Source organism: Anomaloglossus baeobatrachus, chromosome 1 (genome assembly GCF_048569485.1).
Source record: "Anomaloglossus baeobatrachus isolate aAnoBae1 chromosome 1, aAnoBae1.hap1, whole genome shotgun sequence".
In the NCBI taxonomy this organism is placed as follows: Eukaryota; Metazoa; Chordata; class Amphibia; order Anura; family Aromobatidae; genus Anomaloglossus; species Anomaloglossus baeobatrachus.
In genome coordinates this window covers 284,749,181-284,776,835 of record NC_134353.1, presented here as the reverse complement: position 1 = coordinate 284,776,835, position 27,655 = coordinate 284,749,181, and the positions used below count along the sequence as shown (strand labels likewise).

The window sequence follows — 27,655 nt, the reverse complement described above, 5'->3', positions numbered from 1 at the left end:
GTCAGGATGGCCGAGCGGTCCAAGGCGCTGCGTTCAGGTCGCAGTCTCTACTTAAGGCGTGGGTTCGAATCTCACTTCTGACAGGTTTCTGTTACATTACAATCATGTTTTTTTTTTTTTCATTTTCACTATGTCCCTCTGTCACAATTCAGACATTTCCACAAACCAGATTAGTCCAAGGACAAAGCCAATGAGAACCCTCTGGATCCTCAATCCTGTCTGTCACAATCATGTTGTTCTCTGCTGCACTATCAGTAAGAAGAGGGAGGTGAAAAATCTCATAAAATAAACCTCAAGATACACAAAATCTTAAAGATCCTTAGCACTTTATGTTGATATTTCTCAGATTTTTTTTCCGATTTCCTCCATACTACTTCGACTTCAACTTAATTTTTCAGTATAACTACTTTCATTTTCTTCTCGCATTAGTGACTGTTCTGAAAAGAGATACTTAAAACTGTTTTTTTCAGGTATATCTGCACTTCACAAAGAATGAAAATCTTGCTAAATGCATATGGAGAAAGAACTTTATCTCAAATCACTCATACTTAAAAACAGCGTGCTGAAACCCGGGATCGGACCAGGGACCTTTAGATCTTCAGTCTAATGCTCTCCCAACTGAGCTATTTCAGCAACCTACAAAGTTAAAGCTACAGCATTGCAAGGCAAACTGAAAGGCGTTAATACATTTTCAGTTCAAAATTTGCCTTTTTTTGGGGCCAAACAAAAAATGTGTTTGTTTTTAGAAAGTGTGAATTTTCCACAGTTGTGCTTGTCAGGATGGCCGAGCGGTCCAAGGCGCTGCGTTCAGGTCGCAGTCTCTACTTAAGGCGTGGGTTCGAATCTCACTTCTGACAGGTTTCTGTTACATTACAATCATGTTTTTTTTTTTTTCATTTTCACTATGTCCCTCTGTCACAATTCAGACATTTCCACAAACCAGATTAGTCCAAGGACAAAGCCAATGAGAACCCTCTGGATCCTCAATCCTGTCTGTCACAATCATGTTGTTCTCTGCTGCACTATCAGTAAGAAGAGGGAGGTGGAAAATCTCATAAAATAAACCTCAAGATACACAAAATCTTAAAGATCCGTAGCACTTTATGTTGATATTTCTCAGATTTTTTCTCCGATTTCCTCCATACTACTTCGACTTCAACTTAATTTTTCAGTATAACTACTTTCATTTTCTTCTCGCATTAGTGACTGTTCTGAAAAGAGATACTTAAAACTGTTTTTTTCAGGTATATCTGCACTTCACAAAGAATGAAAATCTTGCTAAATGGATATGGAGAAAGAACTTTATCTCAAATCACTCATACTTAAAAACAGCGTGCTGAAACCCGGGATCGGACCAGGGACCTTTAGATCTTCAGTCTAACGCTCTCCCAACTGAGCTATTTCAGCAACCTACAAAGTTAAAGCTACAGCATTGCAAGGCAAACTCAAAGGCGTTAATAAATTTTCAGTTCAAAATTTGCCTTTTTTTGGGGCCAAACAAAAAATGTGTTTGTTTTTAGAAAGTGTGAATTTTCCACAGTTGTGCTTGTCAGGATGTCCGAGCGGTCCAAGGCGCTGCGTTCAGGTCGCAGTCTCTACTTGAGGGGTGGGTTCGAATCCCACTTCTGACAGGTTTCTGTTACATTACAATCATGTTTTTTTTTTTTTCATTTTCACTATGTCCCTCTGTCACAATTCAGACATTTCCACAAACCAGATTAGTCTAAGGACAAAGCCAATGAGAACCCTCTGGATCCTCAATCCTGTCTGTCACAATCATGTTGTTCTCTGCTGCACTATCAGTAAGAAGAGGGAGGTGAAAAATCTCATAAAATAAACCTCAAGATACACAAAATCTTAAAGATCCTTAGCACTTTATGTTGATATTTCTCAGATTTTTTTTCCGATTTCCTCCATACTACTTCGACTTCAACTTAATTTTTCAGTATAACTACTTTCATTTTCTTCTCGCATTAGTGACTGTTCTGAAAAGAGATACTTAAAACTGTTTTTTTCAGGTATATCTGCACTTCACAAAGAATGAAAATCTTGCTAAATGCATATGGAGAAAGAACTTTATCTCAAATCACTCATACTTAAAAACAGCGTGCTGAAACCTGGGATCGGACCAGGGACCTTTAGATCTTCAGTCTAACGCTCTCCCAACTGAGCTATTTCAGCAACCTACAAAGTTAAAGCTACAGCATTGCAAGGCAAACTCAAAGGCGTTAATACATTTTCAGTTCAAAATTTGCATTTTTTTGGGGCCAAACAAAAAATGTGTTTGTTTTTAGAAAGTGTGAATTTTCCACAGTTGTGCTTGTCAGGATGGCCGAGCGGTCCAAGGCGCTGCGTTCAGGTCGCAGTCTCTACTTGAGGGGTGGGTTCGAATCCCACTTCTCACAGGTTTCTGTTACCTTACAATCATGTTTTTTTTTTTTTTCATTTTCACTATGTCCCTCTGTCACAATTCAGACATTTCCACAAACCAGATTAGTCCAAGGACAAAGCCAATGAGAACCCTCTGGATCCTCAATCCTGTCTGTCACAATCATGTTGTTCTCTGCTGCACTATCAGTAAGAAGAGGGAGGTGAAAAATCTCATAAAATAAACCTCAAGATACACAAAATCTTAAAGATCCTTAGCACTTTATGTTGATATTTCTCAGATTTTTTTTCCGATTTCCTCCATACTACTTCGACTTCAACTTAATTTTTCAGTATAACTACTTTCATTTTCTTCTCGCATTAGTGACTGTTCTGAAAAGAGATACTTAAAACTGTTTTTTTCAGGTATATCTGCACTTCACAAAGAATGAAAATCTTGCTAAATGCATATGGAGAAAGAACTTTATCTCAAATCACTCATACTTAAAAACAGCGTGCTGAAACCCGGGATCGGACCAGGGACCTTTAGATCTTCAGTCTAACGCTCTCCCAACTGAGCTATTTCAGCAACCTACAAAGTTAAAGCTACAGCATTGCAAGGCAAACTCAAAGGCGTTAATAAATTTTCAGTTCAAAATTTGCCTTTTTTTGGGGCCAAACAAAAAATGTGTTTGTTTTTAGAAAGTGTGAATTTTCCACAGTTGTGCTTGTCAGGATGGCCGAGCGGTCCAAGGCGCTGCGCTCAGGTCGCAGTCTCTACTTGAGGCGTGGGTTCGAATCCCACTTCTGACAGGTTTCTGTTACATTACAATCATGTTTTGTTTTTTTTTCATTTTCACTATGTCCCTCTGTCACAATTCAGACATTTCCACAAACCAGATTAGTCCAAGGACAAAGCCAATGAGAACCCTCTGGATCCTCAATCCTGTCTGTCACAATCATGTTGTTCTCTGCTGCACTATCAGTAAGAAGAGGGAGGTGGAAAATCTCATAAAATAAACCTCAAGATACACAAAATCTTAAAGATCCGTAGCACTTTATGTTGATATTTCTCAGATTTTTTCTCCGATTTCCTCCATACTACTTCGACTTCAACTTAATTTTTCAGTATAACTACTTTCATTTTCTTCTCGCATTAGTGACTGTTCTGAAAAGAGATACTTAAAACTGTTTTTTTCAGGTATATCTGCACTTCACAAAGAATGAAAATCTTGCTAAATGCATATGGAGAAAGAACTTTATCTCAAATCACTCATACTTAAAAACAGCGTGCTGAAACCCGGGATCAGACCAGGGACCTTTAGATCTTCAGTCTAACGCTCTCCAACCTGAGCTATTTCAGCAACCTACAAAGTTAATGCTACAGCATTGCAAGGCAAACTCAAAGGCGTTAATAAATTTTCAGTTCAAAATTTGCCTTTTTTTGGGGCCAAACAAAAAATGTGTTTGTTTTTAGAAAGTGTGAATTTTCCACAGTTGTGCTTGTCAGGATGGCCGAGCGGTCCAGAGCGCTGCATTCAGGTCGCAGTCTCTACTTGAGGCGTGGGTTTGAATCCCACTTCTGACAGGTTTCTGTTACATTACAATCATGTTTTGTTTTTTTTTCATTTTCACTATGTCCCTCTGTCACAATTCAGACATTTCCACAAACCAGATTAGTCTAAGGACAAAGCCAATGAGAACCCTCTGGATCCTCAATCCTGTCTGTCACAATCATGTTGTTCTCTGCTGCACTATCAGTAAGAAGAGGGAGGTGGAAAATCTCATAAAATAAACCTTAAGATACACAAAATCTTAAAGATCCGTAGCACTTTATGTTGATATTTCTCAGATTTTTTCTCCGATTTCCTCCATACTACTTCGACTTCAACTTAATTTTTCAGTATAACTACTTTCATTTTCTTCTCGCATTAGTGACTGTTCTGAAAAGAGATACTTAAAACTGTTTTTTTCAGGTATATCTGCACTTCACAAAGAATGAAAATCTTGCTAAATGGATATGGAGAAAGAACTTTATCTCAAATCACTCATACTTAAAAACAGCGTGCTGAAACCCGGGATCGGACCAGGGACCTTTAGATCTTCAGTCTAACGCTCTCCCAACTGAGCTATTTCAGCAACCTACAAAGTTAAAGCTACAGCATTGCAAGGCAAACTCAAAGGCGTTAATACATTTTCAGTTCAAAATTTGCATTTTTTTGGGGCCAAACAAAAAATGTGTTTGTTTTTAGAAAGTGTGAATTTTCCACAGTTGTGCTTGGCAGGATGGCAGAGCGGTCCAAGGCGCTGCGTTCAGGTCGCAGTCTCTACTTGAGGGGTGGGTTCGAATCCCACTTTTGACAGGTTTCTGTTACATTACAATCATGTTTTTTTTTTTTTCATTTTCACTATGTCCCTCTGTCACAATTCAGACATTTCCACAAACCAGATTAGTCCAAGGACAAAGCCAATGAGAACCCTCTGGATCCTCAATCCTGTCTGTCACAATCATGTTGTTCTCTGCTGCACTATCAGTAAGAAGAGGGAGGTGAAAAATCTCATAAAATAAACCTCAAGATACACAAAATCCTAAAGATCCTTAGCACTTTATGTTGATATTTCTCAGATTTTTTTTCTGATTTCCTCCATACTACTTCGACTTCAACTTAATTTTTCAGTATAACTACTTTCATTTTCTTCTCGCATTAGTGACTGTTCTGAAAAGAGATACTTAAAACTGTTTTTTTCAGGTATATCTGCACTTCACAAAGAATGAAAATCTTGCTAAATGCATATGGAGAAAGAACTTTATCTCAAATCACTCATACTTAAAAACAGCGTGCTGAAACCCGGGATCGGACCAGGGACCTTTAGATCTTCAGTCTAACGCTCTCCCAACTGAGATATTTCAGCAACCTACAAAGTTAAAGCTACAGCATTGCAAGGCAAACTAAAAGGCGTTAATAAATTTTCAGTTCAAAATTTGCCTTTTTTTGGGGCCAAACAAAAAATGTGTTTGTTTTTAGAAAGTGTGAATTTTCCACAGTTGTGCTTGTCAGGATGGCCGAGCGGTCCAGAGCGCTGCATTCAGGTTGCAGTCTCTACTTGAGGCGTGGGTTCGGATCCCACTTCTGACAGGTTTCTGTTACATTACAATCATGTTTTTTTTTTTTTCATTTTCACTATGTCCCTCTGTCACAATTCAGACATTTCCACAAACCAGATTAGTCCAAGGACAAAGCCAATGAGAACCCTCTGGATCCTCAATCCTGTCTGTCACAATCATGTTGTTCTCTGCTGCACTATCAGTAAGAAGAGGGAGGTGAAAAATCTCATAAAATAAACCTCAAGATACACAAAATCTTAAAGATCCTTAGCACTTTATGTTGATATTTCTCAGATTTTTTTTCCGATTTCCTCCATACTACTTCGACTTCAACTTAATTTTTCAGTATAACTACTTTCATTTTCTTCTCGCATTAGTGACTGTTCTGAAAAGAGATACTTAAAACTGTTTTTTTCAGGTATATCTGCACTTCACAAAGAATGAAAATCTTGCTAAATGCATATGGAGAAAGAACTTTATCTCAAATCACTCATACTTAAAAACAGCGTGCTGAAACCCGGGATCGGACCAGGGACCTTTAGATCTTCAGTCTAACGCTCTCCCAACTGAGCTATTTCAGCAACCTACAAAGTTAAAGCTACAGCATTGCAAGGCAAACTCAAAGGCGTTAATAAATTTTCAGTTCAAAATTTGCTTTTTTTTGGGGCCAAACTAAAAATGTGTTTGTTTTTAGAAAGTGTGAATTTTCCACAGTTGTGCTTGTCAGGATGGCAGAGCGGTCCAAGGCGCTGCGCTCAGGTCGCAGTCTCTACTTGAGGCGTGGGTTCGAATCCCACTTCTGACAGGTTTCTGTTACATTACAATTATGTTTTGTTTTTTTTCATTTTCACTATGTCCCTCTGTCACAATTCAGACATTTCCACAAACCAGATTAGTCCAAGGACAAAGCCAATGAGAACCCTCTGGATCCTCAATCCTGTCTGTCACAATCATGTTGTTCTCTGCTGCACTATCAGTAAGAAGAGGGAGGTGGAAAATCTCATAAAATAAACCTCAAGATACACAAAATCTTAAAGATCCTTAGCACTTTATGTTGATATTTCTCAGATTTTTTCTCCGATTTCCTCCATACTACTTCGACTTCAACTTAATTTTTCAGTATAACTACTTTCATTTTCTTCTCGCATTAGTGACTGTTCTGAAAAGAGATACTTAAAACTGTTTTTTTCAGGTATATCTGCACTTCACAAAGAATGAAAATCTTGCTAAATGCATATGGAGAAAGAACTTTATCTCAAATCACTCATACTTAAAAACAGCGTGCTGAAACCCGGGATCAGACCAGGGACCTTTAGATCTTCAGTCTAACGCTCTCCCAACTGAGCTATTTCAGCAACCTACAAAGTTAAAGCTACAGCATTGCAAGGCAAACTCAAAGGCGTTAATAAATTTTCAGTTCAAAATTTGCCTTTTTTTGGGGCCAAACAAAAAATGTGTTTGTTTTTAGAAAGTGTGAATTTTCCACAGTTGTGCTTGTCAGGATGGCCGAGCGGTCCAAGGCGCTGCGCGCAGGTCGCAGTCTCTACTTGAGGCGTGGGTTCGAATCCCACTTCTGACAGGTTTCTGTTACATTACAATTATGTTTTGTTTTTTTTCATTTTCACTATGTCCCTCTGTCACAATTCAGACATTTCCACAAACCAGATTAGTCCAAGGACAAAGCCAATGAGAACCCTCTGGATCCTCAATCCTGTCTGTCACAATCATGTTGTTCTCTGCTGCACTATCAGTAAGAAGAGGGAGGTGGAAAATCTCATAAAATAAACCTCAAGATACACAAAATCTTAAAGATCCTTAGCACTTTATGTTGATATTTCTCAGATTTTTTCTCCGATTTCCTCCATACTACTTCGACTTCAACTTAATTTTTCAGTATAACTACTTTCATTTTCTTCTCGCATTAGTGACTGTTCTGAAAAGAGATACTTAAAACTGTTTTTTTCAGGTATATCTGCACTTCACAAAGAATGAAAATCTTGCTAAATGCATATGGAGAAAGAACTTTATCTCAAATCACTCATACTTAAAAACGGCGTGCTGAAACCCGGAATCGGACCAGGGACCTTTAGATCTTCAGTCTAATGCTCTCCCAACTGAGCTATTTCAGCAACCTACAAAGTTAAAGCTACAGCATTGCAAGGCAAACTCAAAGGCGTTAATACATTTTCAGTTCAAAATTTGCCTTTTTTTGGGGCCAAACAAAAAATGTGTTTGTTTTTAGAAAGTGTGAATTTTCCACAGTTGTGCTTGTCAGGATGTCCGAGCGGTCCAAGGCGCTGCGTTCAGGTCGCAGTCTCTACTTGAGGGGTGGGTTCGAATCCCACTTCTGACAGGTTTCTGTTACATTACAATCATGTTTTTTTTTTTTCATTTTCACTATGTCCCTCTGTCACAATTCAGACATTTCCACAAACCAGATTAGTCCAAGGACAAAGCCAATGAGAACCCTCTGGATCCTCAATCCTGTCTGTCACAATCATGTTGTTCTCTGCTGCACTATCAGTAAGAAGAGGGAGGTGGAAAATCTCATAAAATAAACCTCAAGATACACAAAATCTTAAAGATCCATAGCACTTTATGTTGATATTTCTCAGATTTTTTCTCCGATTTCCTCCATACTACTTCGACTTCAACTTAATTTTTCAGTATAACTACTTTCATTTTCTTCTCGCATTAGTGACTGTTCTGAAAAGAGATACTTAAAACTGTTTTTTTCAGGTATATCTGCACTTCACAAAGAATGAAAATCTTGCTAAATGCATATGGAGAAAGAACTTTATCTCAAATCACTCATACTTAAAAACAGCGTGCTGAAACCCAGGATCGGACCAGGGACCTTTAGATCTTCAGTCTAACGCTCTCTAACCTGAGCTATTTCAGCAACCTACAAAGTTAAAGCTACAGCATTGCAAGGCAAACTCAAAGGCGTTAATAAATTTTCAGTTCAAAATTTGCCTTTTTTTGGGGCCAAACAAAAAATGTGTTTGTTTTTAGAAAGTGTGAATTTTCCACAGTTGTGCTTGTCAGGATGGCTGAGCGGTCCAGAGCGCTGCATTCAGGTCGCAGTCTCTACTTGAGGCGTGGGTTTGAATCCCACTTCTGACAGGTTTCTGTTACATTACAATCATGTTTTGTTTTTTTTTCATTTTCACTATGTCCCTCTGTCACAATTCAGACATTTCCACAAACCAGATTAGTCTAAGGACAAAGCCAATGAGAACCCTCTGGATCCTCAATCCTGTCTGTCACAATCATGTTGTTCTCTGCTGCACTATCAGTAAGAAGAGGGAGGTGAAAAATCTCATAAAATAAACCTCAAGATACACAAAATCTTAAAGATCCTTAGCACTTTATGTTGATATTTCTCAGATTTTTTTTCAGATTTCCTCCATACTACTTCGACTTCAACTTAATTTTTCAGTATAACTACTTTCATTTTCTTCTCGCATTAGTGACTGTTCTGAAAAGAGATACTTAAAACTGTTTTTTTCAGGTATATCTGCACTTCACAAAGAATGAAAATCTTGCTAAATGCATATGGAGAAAGAACTTTATCTCAAATCACTCATACTTAAAAACAGCGTGCTGAAACCCGGGATCGGACCAGGGACCTTTAGATCTTCAGTCTAACGCTCTCCCAACTGAGCTATTTCAGCAACCTACAAAGTTAAAGCTACAGCATTGCAAGGCAAACTCAAAGGCGTTAATAAATTTTCAGTTCAAAATTTGCCTTTTTTTGGGGCCAAACAAAAAATGTGTTTGTTTTTAGAAAGTGTGAATTTTCCACAGTTGTGCTTGTCAGGATGGCCGAGCGGTCCAAGGCGCTGCGCTCAGGTCGCAGTCTCTACTTGAGGCGTGGGTTCGAATCCCACTTCTGACAGGTTTCTGTTACATTACAATCATGTTTTGTTTTTTTTTCATTTTCACTATGTCCCTCTGTCACAATTCAGACATTTCCACAAACCAGATTTGTCCAAGGACAAAGCCAATGAGAACCCTCTGGATCCTCAATCCTGTCTGTCACAATCATGTTGTTCTCTGCTGCACTATCAGTAAGAAGAGGGAGGTGGAAAATCTCATAAAATAAACCTCAAGATACACAAAATCTTAAAGATCCGTAGCACTTTATGTTGATATTTCTCAGATTTTTTCTCAGATTTCCTCCATACTACTTCGACTTCAACTTAATTTTTCAGTATAACTACTTTCATTTTCTTCTCGCATTAGTGACTGTTCTGAAAAGAGATACTTAAAACTGTTTTTTTCAGGTATATCTGCACTTCACAAAGAATGAAAATCTTGCTAAATGCATATGGAGAAAGAACTTTATCTCAAATCACTCATACTTAAAAACAGCGTGCTGAAACCCGGGATCAGACCAGGGACCTTTAGATCTTCAGTCTAACGCTCTCCAACCTGAGCTATTTCAGCAACCTACAAAGTTAAAGCTACAGCATTGCAAGGCAAACTCAAAGGCGTTAATAAATTTTCAGTTCAAAATTTGCCTTTTTTTGGGGCCAAACAAAAAATGTGTTTGTTTTTAGAAAGTGTGAATTTTCCACAGTTGTGCTTGTCAGGATGGCCGAGCGGTCCAGAGCGCTGCATTCAGGTCGCAGTCTCTACTTGAGGCGTGGGTTTGAATCCCACTTCTGACAGGTTTCTGTTACATTACAATCATGTTTTGTTATTTTTTCATTTTCACTATGTCCCTCTGTCACAATTCAGACATTTCCACAAACCAGATTAGTCTAAGGACAAAGCCAATGAGAACCCTCTGGATCCTCAATCCTGTCTGTCACAATCATGTTGTTCTCTGCTGCACTATCAGTAAGAAGAGGGAGGTGAAAAATCTCATAAAATAAACCTCAAGATACACAAAATCTTAAAGATCCTTAGCACTTTATGTTGATATTTCTCAGATTTTTTTTCCGATTTCCTCCATACTACTTCGACTTCAACTTAATTTTTCAGTATAACTACTTTCATTTTCTTCTCGCATTAGTGACTGTTCTGAAAAGAGATACTTAAAACTGTTTTTTTCAGGTATATCTGCACTTCACAAAGAATGAAAATCTTGCTAAATGCATATGGAAAAAGAACTTTATCTCAAATCACTCATACTTAAAAACAGCGTGCTGAAACCCGGGATCGGACCAGGGACCTTTAGATCTTCAGTCTAACGCTCTCCCAACTGAGCTATTTCAGCAACCTACAAAGTTAAATCTACAGCATTGCAAGGCAAACTCAAAGGCGTTAATACATTTTCAGTTGAAAATTTGCATTTTTTTGGGGCCAAACAAAAAATGTGTTTGTTTTTAGAAAGTGTGAATTTTCCACAGTTGTGCTTGTCAGGATGGCCGAGCGGTCCAAGGCGCTGCGTTCAGGTTGCAGTCTCTACTTGAGGGGTGGGTTCGAATCCCACTTCTGACAGGTTTCTGTTACATCACAATCATGTTTTTTTTTTTTTTCATTTTCACTATGTCCCTCTGTCACAATTCAGACATTTCCACAAACCAGATTAGTCCAAGGACAAAGCCAATGAGAACCCTCTGGATCCTCAATCCTGTCTGTCACAATCATGTTGTTCTCTGCTGCACTATCAGTAAGAAGAGGGAGGTGAAAAATCTCATAAAATAAACCTCAAGATACACAAAATCTTAAAGATCCTTAGCACTTTATGTTGATATTTCTCAGATTTTTTTTCCGATTTCCTCCATACTACTTCGACTTCAACTTAATTTTTCAGTATAACTACTTTCATTTTCTTCTCGCATTAGTGACTGTTCTGAAAAGAGATACTTAAAACTGTTTTTTTCAGGTATATCTGCACTTCACAAAGAATGAAAATCTTGCTAAATGCATATGGAGAAAGAACTTTATCTCAAATCACTCATACTTAAAAACAGCGTGCTGAAACCCGGGATCGGACCAGGGACCTTTAGATCTTCAGTCTAACGCTCTCCCCACTGAGCTATTTCAGCAACCTACAAAGTTAAAGCTACAGCATTGCAAGGCAAACTCAAAGGCGTTAATACATTTTCAGTTCAAAATTTGCATTTTTTTGGGGCCAAACAAAAAATGTGTTTGTTTTTAGAAAGTGTGAATTTTCCACAGTTGTGCTTGTCAGGATGGCCGAGCGGTCCAAGGCGCTGCGTTCAGGTCGCAGTCTCTACTTGAGGGGTGGGTTCGAATCCCACTTCTGACAGGTTTCTGTTACATTACAATCATGTTTTTTTTTTTTTCATTTTCACTATGTCCCTCTGTCACAATTCAGACATTTCCACAAACCAGATTAGTCCAAGGACAAAGCCAATGAGAACCCTCTGGATCCTCAATCCTGTCTGTCACAATCATGTTGTTCTCTGCTGCACTATCAGTAAGAAGAGGGAGGTGGAAAATCTCATAAAATAAACCTCAAGATACACAAAATCTTAAAGATCCGTAGCACTTTATGTTGATATTTCTCAGATTTTTTCTCCGATTTCCTCCATACTACTTCGACTTCAACTTAATTTTTCAGTATAACTACTTTCATTTTCTTCTCGCATTAGTGACTGTTCTGAAAAGAGATACTTAAAACTGTTTTTTTCAGGTATATCTGCACTTCACAAGGAATGAAAATCTTGCTAAATGCATATGGAGAAAGAACTTTATCTCAAATCACTCATACTTAAAAACAGCGTGCTGAAACCCGGGATCGGACCAGGGACCTTTAGATCTTCAGTCTAACGCTCTCCCAACTGAGCTATTTCAGCAACCTACAAAGTTAAAGCTACAGCATTGCAAGGCAAACTCAAAGGCGTTAATAAATTTTCAGTTCAAAATTTGCCTTTTTTTGGGGCCAAACAAAAAATGTGTTTGTTTTTAGAAAGTGTGAATTTTCCACAGCTGTGCTTGTCAGGATGGCCGAGCGGTCCAAGGCGCTGCGTTCAGGTCGCAGTCTCTACTTGAGGCGTGGGTTCGAATCCCACTTCTGACAGGTTTCTGCTACATTACAATCATGTTTTTTTTTTTTCATTTTCACTATGTCCCTCTGTCACAATTCAGACATTTCCACAAACCAGATTAGTCCAAGGACAAAGCCAATGAGAACCCTCTGGATCCTCAATCCTGTCTGTCACAATCATGTTGTTCTCTGCTGCACTATCAGTAAGAAGAGGGAGGTGGAAAATCTCATAAAATAAACCTCAAGATACACAAAATCTTAAAGATCCGTAGCACTTTATGTTGATATTTCTCAGATTTTTTCTCCGATTTCCTCCATACTACTTCGACTTCAACTTAATTTTTCAGTATAACTACTTTCATTTTCTTCTCGCATTAGTGACTGTTCTGAAAAGAGATACTTAAAACTGTTTCTTTAGGTATATCTGCACTTCACAAAGAATGAAAATCTTGCTAAATGAATATGGAGAAAGAACTTTATCTCAAATCACTCATACTTAAAAACAGTGAGCTGAAACCCGGTATCGGACCAGGGACCTTTAGATCTTCAGTCTAACGCTCTCCCAACTGAGCTATTTCAGCAACCTACAAAGTTAAAGCTACAGCATTGCAAGGCAAACTCAAAGGCGTTAATACATTTTCAGTTCAAAATTGCATTTTTTTGGGGCCAAACAAAAAATGTGTTTGTTTTTAGAAAGTGTGAATTTTCCACAGTTGTGCTTGTCAGGATGGCCGAGCGGTCCAAGGCGCTGCGTTCAGGTCGCAGTCTCTACTTGAGGGGTGGGTTCGAATCCCACTTCTGACAGGATTCTGTTACATTACAATCATGGTTTTTTTTTTTCATTTTCACTATGTCCCTCTGTCACAATTCAGACATTTCCACAAACCAGATTAGTCCAAGGACAAAGCCAATGAGAACCCTCTGGATCCTCAATCCTGTCTGTCACAATCATGTTGTTCTCTGCTGCACTATCAGTAAGAAGAGGGAGGTGAAAAATCTCATAAAATAAACCTCAAGATACACAAAATCTTAAAGATCCTTAGCACTTTATGTTGATATTTCTCAGATTTTTTTTCCGATTTCCTCCATACTACTTCGACTTCAACTTAATTTTTCAGTATAACTACTTTCATTTTCTTCTCGCATTAGTGACTGTTCTGAAAAGAGATACTTAAAACTGTTTTTTTCAGGTATATCTGCACTTCACAAAGAATGAAAATCTTGCTAAATGCATATGGAGAAAGAACTTTATCTCAAATCACTCATACTTAAAAACAGCGTGCTGAAACCCGGGATCGGACCAGGGACCTTTAGATCTTCAGTCTAACGCTCTCCCAACTGAGCTATTTCAGCAACCTACAAAGTTAAAGCTACAGCATTGCAAGTCAAACTCAAAGGCGTTAATACATTTTCAGTTCAAAATTTGCATTTTTTTGGGGCCAAACAAAAAATGTGTTTGTTTTTAGAAAGTGTGAATTTTCCACAGTTGTGCTTGTCAGGATGGCCGAGCGGTCCAAGGCGCTGCGTTCAGGTTGCAGTCTCTACTTGAGGGGTGGGTTAGAATCCCACTTCTGACAGGTTTCTGTTACATTACAATCATGTTTTTTTTTTTTTCATTTTCACTATGTCCCTCTGTCACAATTCAGACATTTCCACAAACCAGATTAGTCCAAGGACAAAGCCAATGAGAACCCTCTGGATCCTCAATCCTGTCTGTCACAATCATGTTGTTCTCTGCTGCACTATCAGTAAGAAGAGGGAGGTGAAAAATCTCATAAAATAAACCTCAAGATACACAAAATCTTAAAGATCCTTAGCACTTTATGTTGATATTTCTCAGATTTTTTTTCCGATTTCCTCCATACTACTTCGACTTCAACTTAATTTTTCAGTATAACTACTTTCATTTTCTTCTCGCATTAGTGACTGTTCTGAAAAGAGATACTTAAAACTGTTTTTTTCAGGTATATCTGCACTTCACAAAGAATGAAAATCTTGCTAAATGCATATGGAGAAAGAACTTTATCTCAAATCACTCATACTTAAAAACAGCGTGCTGAAACCCGGGATCGGACCAGGGACCTTTAGATCTTCAGTCTAACGCTCTCCCAACTGAGCTATTTCAGCAACCTACAAAGTTAAAGCTACAGCATTGCAAGGCAAACTCAAAGGCGTTAATACATTTTCAGTTCAAAATTTGCCTTTTTTTGGGGCCAAACAAAAAATGTGTTTGTTTTTAGAAAGTGTGAATTTTCCACAGTTGTGCTTGTCAGGATGGCCGAGCGGTCCAAGGCGCTGCGCTCAGGTCGCAGTCTCTACTTGAGGCGTGGGTTCGAATCCCACTTCTGACAGGTTTCTGTTACATTACAATTATGTTTTGTTTTTTTTTCATTTTCACTATGTCCCTCTGTCACAATTCAGACATTTGCACAAACCAGATTAGTCCAAGGACAAAGCTAATGAGAACCCTCTGGATCCTCAATCCTGTCTGTCACAATCATGTTGTTCTCTGCTGCACTATCAGTAAGAAGAGGGAGGTGGAAAATCTCATAAAATAAACCTCAAGATACACAAAATCTTAAAGATCCTTAGCACTTTATGTTGATATTTCTCAGATTTATTCTCCGATTTCCTCCATACTACTTCGACTTCAACTTAATTTTTCAGTATAACTACTTTCATTTTCTTCTCGCATTAGTGACTGTTCTGAAAAGAGATACTTAAAACTGTTTTTTCAGGTATATCTGCACTTCACAAAGAATGAAAATCTTGCTAAATGCATATGGAGAAAGAACTTTATCTCAAATCACTCATACTTAAAAACGGCGTGCTGAAACCCGGAATCAGACCAGGGACCTTTAGATCTTCAGTCTAATGCTCTCCCAACTGAGCTATTTCAGCAACCTACAAAGTTAAAGCTACAGCATTGCAAGGCAAACTCAAAGGCGTTAATACATTTTCAGTTCAAAATTTGCCTTTTTTTGGGGCCAAACAAAAAATGTGTTTGTTTTTAGAAAGTGTGAATTTTCCACAGTTGTGCTTGTCAGGATGTCCAAGCGGTCCAAGGCGCTGCGTTCAGGTCGCAGTCTCTACTTGAGGCGTGGGTTTGAATCCCACTTCTGACAGGTTTCTGTTACATTACAATCATGTTTTTTTTTTTTTCATTTTCACTATGTCCCTCTGTCTTAATTCAGACATTTCCACAAACCAGATTAGTCCAAGGACAAAGCCAATGAGAACCCTCTGGATCCTCAATCCTGTCTGTCACAATCATGTTGTTCTCTGCTGCACTATCAGTAAGAAGAGGGAGGTGGAAAATCTCATAAAATAAACCTCAAGATACACAAAATCTTAAAGATCCGTAGCACTTTATGTTGATATTTCTCAGATTTTTTCTCCGATTTCCTCCATACTACTTCGACTTCAACTTAATTTTTCAGTATAACTACTTTCATTTTCTTCTCGCATTAGTGACTGTTCTGAAAAGAGATACTTAAAACTGTTTTTTTCAGGTATATCTGCACTTCACAAAGAATGAAAATCTTGCTAAATGCATATGGAGAAAGAACTTTATCTCAAATCACTCATACTTAAAAACGGCGTGCTGAAACCCGGAATTGGACCAGGGACCTTTAGATCTTCAGTCTAACGCTCTCCCAACTGAGCTATTTCAGCAACCTACAAAGTTAAAGCTACAGCATTGCAAGGCAAACTCAAAGGCGTTAATACATTTTCAGTTCAAAATTTGCCTTTTTTTGGGGCCAAACAAAAAATGTGTTTGTTTTTAGAAAGTGTGAATTTTCCACAGTTGTGCTTGTCAGGATGGCCGAGCGGTCCAAGGCGCTGCGTTCAGGTCGCAGTCTCTACTTGAGGCGTGGGTTCGAATCCCACTTCTGACAGGTTTCTGTTACATTACTATCATGGTTTTTTTTTTTTCATTTTCACTATGTCCCTCTGTCACAATTCAGACATTTCCACAAACCAGATTAGTCCAAGGACAAAGCCAATGAGAACCCTCTGGATCCTCAATCCTGTCTGTCACAATCATGTTGTTCTCTGCTGCACTATCAGTAAGAAGAGGGAGGTGAAAAATCTCATAAAATAAACCTCAAGATACACAAAATCTTAAAGATCCTTAGCACTTTATGTTGATATTTCTCAGATTTTTTTTCTAATTTCCTCCATACTACTTCGACTTCAACTTAATTTTTCAGTATAACTACTTTCATTTTCTTCTCGCATTAGTGACTGTTCTGAAAAGAGATACTTAAAACTGTTTTTTTCAGGTATATCTGCACTTCACAAAGAATGAAAATCTTGCTAAATGCATGTGGAGAAAGAACTTTATCTCAAATCACTCATACTTAAAAACAGCGTGCTGAAACCCGGGATCGGACCAGGGACCTTTAGATCTTCAGTTTAACGCTCTCCCAACTGAGCTATTTCAGCAACCTACAAAGTTAAAGCTACAGCATTGCAAGGAAAACTCAAAGGCGTTAATAAATTTTCAGTTCAAAATTTGCCTTTTTTTGGGGCCAAACAAAAAATGTGTTTGTTTTTAGAAAGTGTGAATTTTCCACAGTTGTGCTTGTCAGGATGGCCGAGCGGTCCAAGGCGCTGCGTTCAGGTCGCAGTCTCTACTTGAGGGGTGGGTTCGAATCCCACTTCTGACAGGTTTCTGTTACATTACAATCATGGGTTTTTTTTTTTCATTTTCACTATGTCCCTCTGTCACAATTCAGACATTTCCACAAACCAGATTAGTCCAAGGACAAAGCCAATGAGAACCCTCTGGATCCTCAATCCTGTCTGTCACAATCATGTTGTTCTCTGCTGCACTATCAGTAAGAAGAGGGAGATGAAAAATCTCATAAAATAAACCTCAAGATACACAAAATCTTAAAGATCCTTAGCACTTTATGTTGATATTTCTCAGATTTTTTTTCTGATTTCCTCCATACTACTTCGACTTCAACTTAATTTTTCAGTATAACTACTTTCATTTTCTTCTCGCATTAGTGACTGTTCTGAAAAGAGATACTTAAAACTGTTTTTTTCAGGTATATCTGCACTTCACAAAGAATGAAAATCTTGCTAAATGCATGTGGAGAAAGAACTTTATCTCAAATCACTCATACTTAAAAACAGCGTGCTGAAACCTGGGATCGGACCAGGGACCTTTAGATCTTCAGTTTAACGCTCTCCCAACTGAGCTATTTCAGCAACCTACAAAGTTAAAGCTACAGCATTGCAAGGAAAACTCAAAGGCGTTAATAAATTTTCAGTTCAAAATTTGCCTTTTTTTGGGGCCAAACAAAAAATGTGTTTGTTTTTAGAAAGTGTGAATTTTCCACAGTTGTGCTTGTCAGGATGGCCGAGCGGTCCAAGGCGCTGCGTTCAGGTCGCAGTCTCTACCTGAGGGGTGGGTTCGAATCCCACTTCTGACAGGTTTCTGTTACATTACAATCATGTTTTTTTTTTTTTCATTTTCACTATGTCCCTCTGTCACAATTCAGACATTTCCACAAACCAGATTAGTCCAAGGACAAAGCCAATGAGAACCCTCTGGATCCTCAATCCTGTCTGTCACAATCATGTTGTTCTCTGCTGCACTATCAGTAAGAAGAGGGAGGTGAAAAATCTCATAAAATAAACCTCAAGATACACAAAATCTTAAAGATCCTTAGCACTTTATGTTGATATTTCTCAGATTTTTTTTCTGATTTCCTCCATACTACTTCGACTTCAACTTAATTTTTCAGTATAACTACTTTCATTTTCTTCTCGCATTAGTGACTGTTCTGAAAAGAGATACTTAAAACTGTTTTTTTCAGGTATATCTGCACTTCACAAAGAATGAAAATCTTGCTAAATGCATATGGAGAAAGAACTTTATCTCAAATCACTCATACTTAAAAACAGCGTGCTGAAACCCAGGATCAGACCAGGGACCTTTAGATCTTCAGTCTAACGCTCTCCCAACTGAGCTATTTCAGCAACCTACAAAGTTAAAGCTACAGCATTGCAAGGCAAACTCATAGGCGTTAATAAATTTTAAGTTCAAAATTTGCCTTTTTTTGGGGCCAAACAAAAAATGTGTTTGTTTTTAGAAAGTGTGAATTTTCCACAGTTGTGCTTGTCAGGATGGCCGAGCGGTCCAAGGCGCTGCATTCAGGTCGCAGTCTCTACTTGAGGCGTGGGTTTGAATCCCACTTCTGACAGGTTTCTGTTACATTACAGTTGTGTTTTGTTTTTTTTTCATTTTCACTATGTCCCTCTGTCACAATTCAGACATTTCCACAAACCAGATTAGTCCAAGGACAAAGCCAATGAGAACCCTCTGGATCCCCAATCCTGTCTGTCACAATCATGTTGTTCTCTGCTGCACTATCAGTAAGAAGAGGGAGGTGGAAAATCTCATAAAATAAACCTCAAGATACACAAAATCTTAAAGATCCTTAGCACTTTATGTTGATATTTCTCAGATTTTTTCTCCGATTTCCTCCATACTACTTCGACTTCAACTTAATTTTTCAGTATAACTACTTTCATTTTCTTCTCGCATTAGTGACTGTTCTGAAAAGAGATACTTAAAATTGTTTTTTTCAGGTATATCTGCACTTCACAAAGAATGAAAATCTTGCTAAATGCATATGGAGAAAGAACTTTATCTCAAATCACTCATACTTAAAAACTGCGTGCTGAAACCCGGAAGCGGACCAGGGACCTTTAGATCTTCAGTCTAATGCTCTCCCAACTGAGCTATTTCAGCAACCTACAAAGTTAAAGCTACAGCATTGCAAGGCAAACTCAAAGGCGTTTATACATTTTCAGTTCAAAATTTGCCTTTTTTTGGGGCCAAACAAAAAATGTGTTTGTTTTTAGAAAGTGTGAATTTTCCACAGTTGTGCTTGTCAGGATGTCCGAGCGGTCCAAGGCGCTGCGTTCAGGTCGCAGTCTCTACTTGAGGCGTGGGTTCGAATCCCACTTCTGACAGGTTTCTGTTACATTACAATCATGTTTTTTTTTTTTCATTTTCACTATGTCCCTCTGTCACAATTCAGACATTTCCACAAACCAGATTAGTCCAAGGACAAAGCCAATGAGAACCCTCTGGATCCTCAATCCTGTCTGTCACAATCATGTTGTTCTTTGCTGCACTATCAGTAAGAAGAGGGAGGTGGAAAATCTCATAAAATAAACCTCAAGATACACAAAATCTTAAAGATCCTTAGCACTTTATGTTGATATTTCTCAGATTTTTTTTCTGATTTCCTCCATACTACTTTGACTTCAACTTAATTTTTCAATATAACTACTTTCATTTTCTTCTCGCATTAGTGACTGTTCTGAAAAGAGATACTTAAAACTGTTTTTTTCAGGTATATCTGCACTTCACAAAGAATGAAAATCTTGCTAAATGCATGTGGAGAAAGAACTTTATCTCAAATCACTCATACTTAAAAACAGCATGCTGAAACCCGGGATCGGACCAGGGACCTTTAGATCTTCAGTCTAACGCTCTCCCAACTGAGCTATTTCAGCAACCTACAAAGTTAAAGCTACAGCATTGCAAGGCAAACTCAAAGGCGTTAATAAATTTTAAGTTCAAAATTTGCCTTTTTTTGGGGCCAAACAAATAATGTGTTTGTTTTTAGAAAGTGTGAATTTTCCACAGTTGTGCTTGTCAGGATGGCCGAGCGGTCCAAGGCGCTGCATTCAGGTCGCAGTCTCTACTTGAGGAGTGGGTTTGAATCCCAGTTCTGACAGGTTTCTGTTACATTACAGTCATGTTTTGTTTTTTTTTCATTTTCACTATGTCCCTCTGTCACAATTCAGACATTTCCACAAACCAGATTAGTCCAAGGACAAAGCCAATGAGAACCCTCTGGATCCTCAATCCTGTCTGTCACAATCATGTTGTTCTCTGCTGCACTATCAGTAAGAAGAGGGAGGTGAAAAATCTCATAAAATAAACCTCAAGATACACAAAATCTTAAAGATCCTTAGCACTTTATGTTGATATTTCTCAGATTTTTTTTCTGATTTCCTCCATACTACTTCGACTTCAACTTAATTTTTCAGTGTAACTACTTTCATTTTCTTCTCGCATTAGTGACTGTTCTGAAAAGAGATACTTAAAACTGTTTTTTTCAGGTATATCTGCACTTCACAAAGAATGAAAATCTTGCTATATGCATATGGAGAAAGAACTTTATCTCAAATCACTCATACTTAAAAACAGCGTGCTGAAACCCGGGATCGGACCAGGGACCTTTAGATCTTCAGTCTAACGCTCTCCCAACTGAGCTATTTCAGCAACCTACAAAGTTAAAGCTACAGCATTGCAAGGCAAACTCAAAGGCGTTAATACATTTTCAGTTCAAAATTTGCATTTTTTTGGGGCCAAACAAAAAATGTGTTTGTTTTTAGAAAGTGTGAATTTTCCACAGTTGTGCTTGTCAGGATGGCTGAGCGGTCCAAGGCGCTGCGTTCAGGTCGCAGTCTCTACTTGAGGCGTGGGTTCGAATCCCACTTCTGACAGGTTTCTGTTACATTACTATCATGGTTTTTTTTTTTTCATTTTCACTATGTCCCTCTGTCACAATTCAGACATTTCCACAAACCAGATTAGTCCAAGGACAAAGCCAATGAGAACCCTCTGGATCCTCAATCCTGTCTGTCACAATCATGTTGTTCTCTGCTGCACTATCAGTAAGAAGAGGGAGGTGAAAAATCTCATAAAATAAACCTCAAGATACACAAAATCTTAAAGATTCTTAGCACTTTATGTTGATATTTCTCAGATTTTTTTTCTGATTTCCTCCATACTACTTCGACTTCAACTTAATTTTTCAGTATAACTACTTTCATTTTCTTCTCGCATTAGTGACTGTTCTGAAAAGAGATACTTAAAACTGTTTTTTTCAGGTATATCTGCACTTCACAAAGAATGAAAATCTTGCTAAATGCATGTGGAGAAAGAACTTTATCTCAAATCACTCATACTTAAAAACAGCGTGCTGAAACCCGGGATCGGACCAGGGACCTTTAGATCTTCAGTCTAACGCTCTCCCAACTGAGCTATTTCAGCAACCTACAAAGTTAAAGCTACAGCATTGCAAGGCAAACTCAAAGGCGTTAATAAATTTTCAGTTCAAAATTTGCCTTTTTTTGGGGCCAAACAAAAAATGTGTTTGTTTTTAGAAAGTGTGAATTTTCCACGGTTGTGCTTGTCAGGATGGCCGAGCGGTCCACGGCGCTGCGTTCAGGTCGCAGTCTCTACTTGAGGCGTGGGTTCGAATCCCACTTCTGACAGGTTTCTGTTACATTACAATCATGTTTTTTTATTTTCATTTTCACTATGTCCCTCTGTCACAATTCAGACATTTCCACAAACCAGATTAGTCCAAGGACAAAGCCAATGAGAACCCTCTGGATCCTCAATCCTGTCTGTCACAATCATGTTGTTCTCTGCTGCACTATCAGTAAGAAGAGGGAGGTGAAAAATCTCATAAAATAAACCTCAAGATACACAAAATCTTAAAGATCCTTAGCAATTTATGTTGATATTTCTCAGATTTTTTTTCTGATTTCCTCCATACTACTTCGACTTCAACTTAATTTTTCAGTATAACTACTTTCATTTTCTTCTCGCATTAGTGACTGTTCTGAAAAGAGATACTTAAAACTGTTTTTTTCAGGTATATCTGCACTTCACAAAGAATGAAAATCTTGCTAAATGCATGTGGAGAAAGAACTTTATCTCAAATCACTCATACTTAAAAACAGCGTGCTGAAACCCGGGATCGGACCAGGGACCTTTAGATCTTCAGTTTAACGCTCTCCCAACTGAGCTATTTCAGCAACCTACAAAGTTAAAGCTACAGCATTGCAAGGAAAACTCAAAGGCGTTAATAAATTTTCAGTTCAAAATTTGCCTTTTTTTGGGGCCAAACAAAAAATGTGTTTGTTTTTAGAAAGTGTGAATTTTCCACAGTTGTGCTTGTCAGGATGGCCGAGCGGTCCAAGGCGCTGCGTTCAGGTCGCAGTCTCTACTTGAGGGGTGGGTTCGAATCCCACTTCTGGCAGGTTTCTGTTACATTACAATCATAGGTTTTTTTTTTTCATTTTCACTATGTCCCTCTGTCACAATTCAGACATTTCCACAAACCAGATTAGTCCAAGGACAAAGCCAATGAGAACCCTCTGGATCCTCAATCCTGTCTGTCACAATCATGTTGTTCTCTGCTGCACTATCAGTAAGAAGAGGGAGGTGAAAAATCTCATAAAATAAACCTCAAGATACACAAAATCTTAAAGATCCTTAGCACTTTATGTTGATATTTCTCAGATTTTTTTTCTGATTTCCTCCATACTACTTCGACTTCAACTTAATTTTTCAGTATAACTACTTTCATTTTCTTCTCGCATTAGTGACTGTTCTGAAAAGAGATACTTAAAACTGTTTTTTTCAGGTATATCTGCACTTCACAAAGAATGAAAATCTTGCTAAATGCATGTGGAGAAAGAACTTTATCTCAAATCACTCATACTTAAAAACAGCGTGCTGAAACCTGGGATCGGACCAGGGACCTTTAGATCTTCAGTTTAACGCTCTCCAAACTGAGCTATTTCAGCAACCTACAAAGTTAAAGCTACAGCATTGCAAGGAAAACTCAAAGGCGTTAATAAATTTTCAGTTCAAAATTTGCCTTTTTTTGGGGCCAAACAAAAAATGTGTTTGTTTTTAGAAAGTGTGAATTTTCCACAGTTGTGCTTGTCAGGATGGCCGAGCGGTCCAAGGCGCTGCGTTCAGGTCGCAGTCTCTACCTGAGGGGTGGGTTCGAATCCCACTTCTGACAGGTTTCTGTTACATTACAATCATGTTTTTTTTTTTTTCATTTTCACTATGTCCCTCTGTCACAATTCAGACATTTCCACAAACCAGATTAGTCCAAGGACAAAGCCAATGAGAACCCTCTGGATCCTCAATCCTGTCTGTCACAATCATGTTGTTCTCTGCTGCACTATCAGTAAGAAGAGGGAGGTGAAAAATCTCATAAAATAAACCTCAAGATACACAAAATCTTAAAGATCCTTAGCACTTTATGTTGATATTTCTCAGATTTTTTTTCTGATTTCCTCCATACTACTTCGACTTCAACTTAATTTTTCAGTATAACTACTTTCATTTTCTTCTCGCATTAGTGACTGTTCTGAAAAGAGATACTTAAAACTGTTTTTTTTCAGGTACATCTGCACTTCACAAAGAATGAAAATCTTGCTAAATGCATATGGAGAAAGAACTTTATCTCAAATCACTCATACTTAAAAACAGCGTGCTGAAACCCAGGATCGGACCAGGGACCTTTAGATCTTCAGTCTAACGCTCTCCCAACTGAGCTATTTCAGCAACCTACAAAGTTAAAGCTACAGCATTGCAAGGCAAACTCATAGGCGTTAATAAATTTTAAGTTCAAAATTTGCCTTTTTTTGGGGCCAAACAAAAAATGTGTTTGTTTTTAGAAAGTGTGAATTTTCCACAGTTGTGCTTGTCAGGATGGCCGAGCGGACCAAGGCGCTGCATTCAGGTCGCAGTCTCTACTTGAGGCGTGGGTTTGAATCCCACTTCTGACAGGTTTCTGTTACATTACAGTCGTGTTTTGTTTTTTTTTCATTTTCACTATGTCCCTCTGTCACAATTCAGACATTTCCACAAACCAGATTAGTCCAAGGACAAAGCCAATGAGAACCCTCTGGATCCTCAATCCTGTCTGTCACAATCATGTTGTTCTCTGCTGCACCATCAGTAAGAAGAGGGAGGTGGAAAATCTCATAAAATAAACCTCAAGATACACAAAATCTTAAAGATCCTTAGCACTTTATGTTGATATTTCTCAGATTTTTTCTCCGATTTCCTCCATACTACTTCGACTTCAACTTAATTTTTCAGTATAACTACTTTCATTTTCTTCTCGCATTAGTGACTGTTCTGAAAAGAGATACTTAAAACTGTTTTTTTCAGGTATATCTGCACTTCACAAAGAATGAAAATCTTGCTAAATGCATATGGAGAAAGAACTTTATCTCAAATCACTCATACTTAAAAACGGCGTGCTGAAACCCGGAAGCGGACCAGGGACCTTTAGATCTTCAGTCTAATGCTCTCCCAACTGAGCTATTTCAGCAACCTACAAAGTTAAAGCTACAGCATTGCAAGGCAAACTCAAAGGCGTTAATACATTTTCAGTTCAAAATTTGCCTTTTTTTGGGGCCAAACAAAAAATGTGTTTGTTTTTAGAAAGTGTGAATTTTCCACAGTTGTGCTTGTCAGGATGTCCGAGCGGTCCAAGGCGCTGCGTTCAGGTCGCAGTCTCTACTTGAGGCGTGGGTTCGAATCCCACTTCTGACAGGTTTCTGTTACATTACAATCATGTTTTTTTTTTTTTCATTTTCACTATGTCCCTCTGTCACAATTCAGACATTTCCACAAACCAGATTAGTCCAAGGACAAAGCCAATGAGAACCCTCTGGATCCTCAATCCTGTCTGTCACAATCATGTTGTTCTCTGCTGCACTATCAGTAAGAAGAGGGAGGTGGAAAATCTCATAAAATAAACCTCAAGATACACAAAATCTTAAAGATCCTTAGCACTTTATGTTGATATTTCTCAGATTTTTTTTCTGATTTCCTCCATACTACTTTGACTTCAACTTAATTTTTCAATATAACTACTTTCATTTTCTTCTCGCATTAGTGACTGTTCTGAAAAGAGATACTTAAAACTGTTTTTTTCAGGTATATCTGCACTTCACAAAGAATGAAAATCTTGCTAAATGCATGTGGAGAAAGAACTTTATCTCAAATCACTCATACTTAAAAACAGCGTGCTGAAACCCGGGATCGGACCAGGGACCTTTAGATCTTCAGTCTAACGCTCTCCCAACTGAGCTATTTCAGCAACCTACAAAGTTAAAGCTACAGCATTGCAAGGCAAACTCAAAGGCGTTAATAAATTTTAAGTTCAAAATTTGCCTTTTTTTGGGGCCAAACAAATAATGTGTTTGTTTTTAGAAAGTGTGAATTTTCCACAGTTGTGCTTGTCAGGATGGCCGAGCGGTCCAAGGCGCTGCATTCAGGTCGCAGTCTCTACTTGAGGCGTGGGTTTGAATCCCACTTCTGACAGGTTTCTGTTACATTACAGTCATGTTTTGTTTTTTTTTCATTTTCACTATGTCCCTCTGTCACAATTCAGACATTTCCACAAACCAGATTAGTCCAAGGACAAAGCCAATGAGAACCCTCTGGATCCTCAATCCTGTCTGTCACAATCATGTTGTTCTCTGCTGCACTATCAGTAAGAAGAGGGAGGTGGAAAATCTCATAAAATAAACCTCAAGATACACAAAATCTTAAAGATCCTTAGCACTTTATGTTGATATTTCTCAGATTTTTTTTCTGATTTCCTCCATACTACTTTGACTTCAACTTAATTTTTCAATATAACTACTTTCATTTTCTTCTCGCATTAGTGACTGTTCTGAAAAGAGATACTTAAAACTGTTTTTTTCAGGTATATCTGCACTTCACAAAGAATGAAAATCTTGCTAAATGCATATGGAGAAAGAACTTTATCTCAAATCACTCATACTTAAAAACAGCGTGCTGAAACCCGGGATCGGACCAGGGACCTTTAGATCTTCAGTCTAATGCTCTCCCAACTGAGCTATTTCAGCAACCTACAAAGTTAAAGCTACAGCATTGCAAGGCAAACTCAAAGGCGTTAATACATTTTCAGTTCAAAATTTGCATTTTTTTGGGGCCAAACAAAAAATGTGTTTGTTTTTAGAAAGTGTGAATTTTCCACAGTTGTGCTTGTCAGGATGGCCGAGCAGTCCAAGGCCCTGCGTTCAGGTCGCAGTTTCTACTTGAGGCGTGGGTTCGAATCCCACTTCTGACAGGTTTCTGTTACATTACTATCATGGTTTTTTTTTTTTTCATTTTCACTATGTCCCTCTGTCACAATTCAGACATTTCCACAAACCAGATTAGTCCAAGGACAAAGCCAATGAGAACCCTCTGGATCCTCAATCCTGTCTGTCACAATCATGTTGTTCTCTGCTGCACTATCAGTAAGAAGAGGGAGGTGAAAAATCTCATAAAATAAACCTCAAGATACACAAAATCTTAAAGATTCTTAGCACTTTATGTTGATATTTCTCAGATTTTTTTTCTGATTTCCTCCATACTACTTCGACTTCAACTTAATTTTTCAGTATAACTACTTTCATTTTCTTCTCGCATTAGTGACTGGTCTGAAAAGAGATACTTAAAACTGTTTTTTTCAGGTATATCTGCACTTCACAAAGAATGAAAATCTTGCTAAATGCATGTGGAGAAAGAACTTTATCTCAAATCACTCATACTTAAAAACAGCGTGCTGAAACCCGGGATCGGACCAGGGACCTTTAGATCTTCAGTCTAACGCTCTCCCAACTGAGCTATTTCAGCAACCTACAAAGTTAAAGCTACAGCATTGCAAGGCAAACTCAAAGGCGTTAATAAATTTTCAGTTCAAAATTTGCCTTTTTTTGGGGCCAAACAAAAAATGTGTTTGTTTTTAGAAAGTGTGAATTTTCCACGGTTGTGCTTGTCAGGATGGCCGAGCGGTCCACGGCGCTGCGTTCAGGTCGCAGTCTCTACTTGAGGCGTGGGTTCGAATCCCACTTCTGACAGGTTTCTGTTACATTACAATCATGTTTTTTTATTTTCATTTTCACTATGTCCCTCTGTCACAATTCAGACATTTCCACAAACCAGATTAGTCCAAGGACAAAGCCAATGAGAACCCTCTGGATCCTCAATCCTGTCTGTCACAATCATGTTGTTCTCTGCTGCACTATCAGTAAGAAGAGGGAGGTGAAAAATCTCATAAAATAAACCTCAAGATACACAAAATCTTAAAGATCCTTAGCAATTTATGTTGATATTTCTCAGATTTTTTTTCTGATTTCCTCCATACTACTTCGACTTCAACTTAATTTTTCAGTATAACTACTTTCATTTTCTTCTCGCATTAGTGACTGTTCTGAAAAGAGATACTTAAAACTGTTTTTTTCAGGTATATCTGCACTTCACAAAGAATGAAAATCTTGCTAAATGCATGTGGAGAAAGAACTTTATCTCAAATCACTCATACTTAAAAACAGCG

The 27,655-nt window shown here is 38.2% G+C and overlaps 9 non-coding genes across 9 annotated transcripts; 5 read left to right on the top strand and 4 right to left on the bottom strand.

The window, feature by feature from the left end:
• Nucleotides 1–1,334: 1,334 nt before the first annotated feature.
• TRNAF-GAA (transfer RNA phenylalanine (anticodon GAA)) lies at nucleotides 1,335–1,407 on the bottom strand. The gene has a single exon. It is a non-coding gene; the product is annotated as a tRNA-Phe (tRNA).
• A 701-nt stretch (nucleotides 1,408–2,108) lies between these two features.
• Nucleotides 2,109–2,181, bottom strand: TRNAF-GAA (transfer RNA phenylalanine (anticodon GAA)). Its single transcript has one exon. It is a non-coding gene; the product is annotated as a tRNA-Phe (tRNA).
• A 702-nt stretch (nucleotides 2,182–2,883) lies between these two features.
• On the bottom strand, nucleotides 2,884–2,956 carry TRNAF-GAA (transfer RNA phenylalanine (anticodon GAA)). The gene has a single exon. It is a non-coding gene; the product is annotated as a tRNA-Phe (tRNA).
• A 141-nt stretch (nucleotides 2,957–3,097) lies between these two features.
• On the top strand, nucleotides 3,098–3,180 carry TRNAL-CAG (transfer RNA leucine (anticodon CAG)). The gene has a single exon. It is a non-coding gene; the product is annotated as a tRNA-Leu (tRNA).
• Nucleotides 3,181–4,433: 1,253 nt separating this feature from the next.
• On the bottom strand, nucleotides 4,434–4,506 carry TRNAF-GAA (transfer RNA phenylalanine (anticodon GAA)). The gene has a single exon. It is a non-coding gene; the product is annotated as a tRNA-Phe (tRNA).
• Nucleotides 4,507–9,291: 4,785 nt separating this feature from the next.
• On the top strand, nucleotides 9,292–9,374 carry TRNAL-CAG (transfer RNA leucine (anticodon CAG)). The gene has a single exon. It is a non-coding gene; the product is annotated as a tRNA-Leu (tRNA).
• Nucleotides 9,375–12,390: 3,016 nt separating this feature from the next.
• TRNAL-CAG (transfer RNA leucine (anticodon CAG)) lies at nucleotides 12,391–12,473 on the top strand. Its single transcript has one exon. It is a non-coding gene; the product is annotated as a tRNA-Leu (tRNA).
• Nucleotides 12,474–14,708: 2,235 nt separating this feature from the next.
• TRNAL-CAG (transfer RNA leucine (anticodon CAG)) lies at nucleotides 14,709–14,791 on the top strand. Its single transcript has one exon. It is a non-coding gene; the product is annotated as a tRNA-Leu (tRNA).
• A 1,465-nt stretch (nucleotides 14,792–16,256) lies between these two features.
• On the top strand, nucleotides 16,257–16,339 carry TRNAL-CAG (transfer RNA leucine (anticodon CAG)). The gene has a single exon. It is a non-coding gene; the product is annotated as a tRNA-Leu (tRNA).
• The last annotated feature ends 11,316 nt before the right edge of the window (nucleotides 16,340–27,655 follow it).